Consider the following 4,316-nt stretch of genomic DNA (forward strand, 5'->3'; position numbering starts at 1 on the left):
ACACACACACACACACACACACACACACACACACACACACACACACAATGGGCTTCTTTCATTTTCCATCTACCAATTCCACTCACAAATTTTGGTCAGCCCAAGGCTAAAGTAAAAGTCACTTGCTCAAGGTGCCATGCAGTGGGACTGAACCCAGAACCATATGATTGGGAAGGAAGCTTCTTACCACACAGCCATACCAGTTCCTTATAACTGTTTCAAATCTCAAGGTTAAATTTTCCTTTCGTCCTTTCTGTGTCAAAATAAGGTACCAGTCAGGTACTGGGGGTAGAGGTAGGGAATCAGTAATGTTTATTCCCCCCCTCCTCTCAGTATTTCTCTCCTTCCACCTAAAGTAATGAGTATTTAGAGAAGCTGGTACATGACAGGATTCAAAGAGTGCTAAATGAAGGGCTTAAGATATTAATATATCCCTAGACTGAGTTCAAATCCTGCTGTGGTCAACTTTATCCTTCTGGGGCTGATTAAATATCAATCAAGAATTTGGCATATCAAAATTGACCATGAAACCTCCCCACAACTTTGTGGTTACCTGCCAATCATATAAACCCTGGATCCTTTAATTTATTTATTTGAGATGACATAAGACAGAGATGCTGCGGTGTATGTTGTACAGTAAAAGGCTTACCTGGCACTTTTGACAAGGCAAAACAGACATCAAAATAATCATGCTGATGATTTTCATTCATTAATTACAGGTATGGCTGTGTCGTTAAGAAGTTTGCTTCCCAACCATATGGTTTCAGATTCAGTACCACTACCGGGCCCTTTTGGCATCTTCTCCTATAGTTCCAGGCTAGCCATAGCTTTATAGGTATGTTAGGTAGACAAAAACCGAGAGAGAAAGAGAGACCTGTCGTACATGTACGTGTGTCATTTGTATCACCTTGTTTTGACTTTGTGCAGCAGTTGTAAGCAAGTGTCACTGTCGTGCACACGGTGTCCTTCGTTGCTAGTCGTCAGTGGAAACTTGCCCGGCTGAGAGCAAATATCATGAGGAAACGGAGTTTGGCAATGCAAAGGGCATCTGGCTGTATAAAATCTGCCTCAATGAATTCCATCTAACCCATTCAAGCATGGAAAAGTAGATGTTAAAACTAAGACAACGAATTACAGACTATTTTATTTCAGTATATTTCCTTGCATTGCTGTATTTTCTTTTTTCAATTTTTTGGGGTGGGGTTTTCTTGTAATTTTTTTTTCTTTCTTGTAAGTTAGTCTGGGGAGGGACATACAATACTTGAAACCTTTTCAGGGCCTCCCACACAGGTGAGGTTGGTACAGGTAATGCTACACCTGAACATCTGCAGGCCTGTGTCTGCTGCAGGAAAGAAAATAAAACTACAGTGCAATTGTGTGCAACCAGAATAACTAATTTGAATGCTTGTAACAAAGTGAACTTGCTAAAAGTACTCAAGAACCAGGTGTTGGGGGGGGGGGGGTTATTGAAACGGGACATGTTGCCCTACTGTCCATCATAATAATGACCGGTGCATTATATTGGATCATGTCGGCCTGCCCTCACATCATACAGGCAACAAATCTGGTTTAAAAGTTAACATTTCATACTTCAGGGTTAATTAGAGTAAATACCTGTAACATGATGAGGTTAAGTAAATTAATTACACATCTAAACTTTTACAGAAATGTGCTGAAGAAATGATAAATAAATGAAGCGCAGTTTGTCCGTCAGAATAAATCGGTTATGGAAACTTGCGTGTGTCTGTGCGCATTGTACTTTCGCATACGTGTGTGCACACATGTATGTCGTGCAAACAGGAATGCATTTACATAGGATTTACTCATATTTATTAATAGAATATTATCACTCACATTCAACAGAAGGTTGAATATATAATTTGTATACATATATGTGTGTGTATATGTGTATGTGTCTTTATGTTATGATACAAAACAATTCTATATTAAACTGAAAGATTACTCAATACCATTTGTGGAGTACATATTCTTAAACATGAATAGTGTTGACAGTGACTTCGAAGTAGGCTAAGTAGCCCGAAACTTCAAAGTCACTATCAACACTAGTCTTATTTAAGAATAATATATGTCTTACATTAAATTCATTCAGTTGTCGCTTATCAACCAACATTTTTAGTATCAGTTTTAAAAGCTCGCAATTCTATATTCGATTTTAACGATAATAAAAACGATGCATTTACTATATTTTATACGCATTATATTTTATTTATTATTACGCACTTACTGTTGTTTAATTTTTTTTCTTTACTAGTTTATTTGTCATTGTTTATCATTAATGAGCTCATAATTTCATGAAGGTAGTAGTAGTAGTAATAATAGCACAGGTGGTAGTGGTGGTATCATCACCAATAAATAATGATAATGATTATTGTTATGATGATGATAATGATATTGGTGCAAGATCACAAATTTGGAAGGGAGCAGGGTGGAGTTGTCTGAAATGATCCCTATTTTATACCTGGTGTTTATTTCATTGGTCCCCACCACCTGGAGAGAGATATAAAAAAAAAAAAAAGTCAAGTTGACTCTGGTGAGATTTGAACCCGGGATGTAAAGACCTGTAGGTGAATACTTGCATTTAGCCTGCTACTCTACCGTTTCTGCCAACTGATAGTATTAGCACTGCTCAAGTAGTGAGGGTGATGATTCATCATCCAGCATGACTCATCCCAAACCGCTGCCACCACCACCGCCACCGCTGCCATCATCATCGTCACCAGGAGCAGCAGCAGCAGCAGCAGAAACAGCAGTAGAGAGACAACAGCAGTAAGCAAAGTCTTCATCATCTTGTAAACAAGCCCAGTAGCAGGCAAATTGCAGTGATATATACCAGTAGCTATAACAAAACCAGCAGCAGCACCATCACCACCACCACCACAGTGTGTTGTAGTTGTGGTTCTTGTTGTTGTTGTTACCTGTCAGTAAGAGCAGGAAGGGATGTGGTGTAGTTGTTGTTGCCGTTGTTGGCGGCGGAGGTGGCGGTAGCAGTGACAAGGGCGGTGGTGGTGGTGATGTTGGTGTTTGCGATGTTTTATGTGTTGTGTAAAGTCGACACAGACCCAAACAATAACAACTCCTAATGGGCTTTTTTCCCTTTTTTTGTTCCCTTTTAAACCAACAACAACAACAACAACAACAAGTCTTACAAATCTGACTCTACCAATTTTGTGAGTTTATTTTCTATTTAATGATGATGTTTTCATTGTTGTTGTCGTTGTTTTCTAGTTGCTGTACTGTGTGTTCTGTCGTCTGATTGTATGCACATATGCATTTGTGTATGTGCATGTATGCATGCATCTGCCTGTTTCCAAACATATATACCAGTGTGCTTAACACCCATCAAGTTGTGTTCGATTATACAGGTGAAGTGTGAGGTGGCAGGGCAGTTGGCTGTTTCAGGGTGTTTACATTGCTACAAATAAGGGCTGCTTCTCAGTTGGCAGCAACCCCCTTTTTCTAAAAAAAATTGTCATCTAACCTTATAGTCCCTCGAACAATTTTTAAGTTTCCAAATCAAACAAACCTGGGTCACATCCTGCCTTTTCAAAGTGTATCCAATCACTTCCTAAACATTGAAATAAGTTTGCATCAAATTCGGTAAATCTATTGTAAGAATCAAATTTCTCTTGTTATTGTTGTGGTCATCATTGTCATCATCCGAATCACCATCACCATCATCATCATCATCATCGACATAATCATCGTCACATGCCTAAATGCAATTTGTCTTATTCTTCCTTGTCCAAAAATTAGTCTTTGTCACTTCCCATCCTTTTTTTTTTTTTTAAACAACTCCTACAATGTAAGATTTACTCTAAAGGTACCGAACAATGTACCGTTATTACCAAAATTTGTTTGTTTTTCTTGCACTGCCAACAGAACTTTAACCATTATTTTACATGTTTACATCAAATTCTCTGGCGCTAACTTACAACCAAATATGTTTATCACTGTTTGTTTACTTGTGACAATTTTTTTTTGTTTTGTTATTTTTCTTCTTCAACCTACCATTGTCCGACTCATTTTTTTGTAATTTTTCTGTAATTCAAAGCTACTTTGATTACAGATTATTTTCCATAGTTTTCTTTTTGTTTTTTACTTTGTTTTTGTTGTTATTATTGTTGTTATTGTTATTATTATTATATCTGCTGTTGGAGACATTTTGTCCAGTAATTTTTAGAAAATGAGGTAATGTGAATAATATTATGCTAAGTTCCCATGTGTGTGTGTATGTGTGTGGTATGAGAGAGACGTGGAGGGAAGGAGGGAGAGAAAGAGATGAAGAGAGAGAGAGA

The 4,316-nt window shown here is 37.8% G+C and overlaps 1 protein-coding gene across 2 annotated transcripts in view; it reads left to right on the top strand.

The window, feature by feature from the left end:
• Nucleotides 1-4,316, top strand: part of LOC106872835 (homeobox protein 13) — a 62,202-nt gene that overhangs the window by 22,006 nt on the left and 35,880 nt on the right. The window contains exon 1 of one of the 2 annotated variants that reach the window (XM_014919970.2): nucleotides 2,776-3,188. The exons of the other annotated variant lie outside the window; for it this stretch is intronic. The gene's annotated coding sequence lies outside the window, so the exon portion shown is untranslated. Of the gene's footprint in view, nucleotides 1-2,775; nucleotides 3,189-4,316 lie in introns of those variants that run through there. 2 annotated transcript variants of the gene reach the window in all.

This window comes from Octopus bimaculoides, chromosome 18 (genome assembly GCF_001194135.2).
Source record: "Octopus bimaculoides isolate UCB-OBI-ISO-001 chromosome 18, ASM119413v2, whole genome shotgun sequence".
Taxonomy (NCBI): domain Eukaryota; kingdom Metazoa; phylum Mollusca; class Cephalopoda; order Octopoda; family Octopodidae; genus Octopus; species Octopus bimaculoides.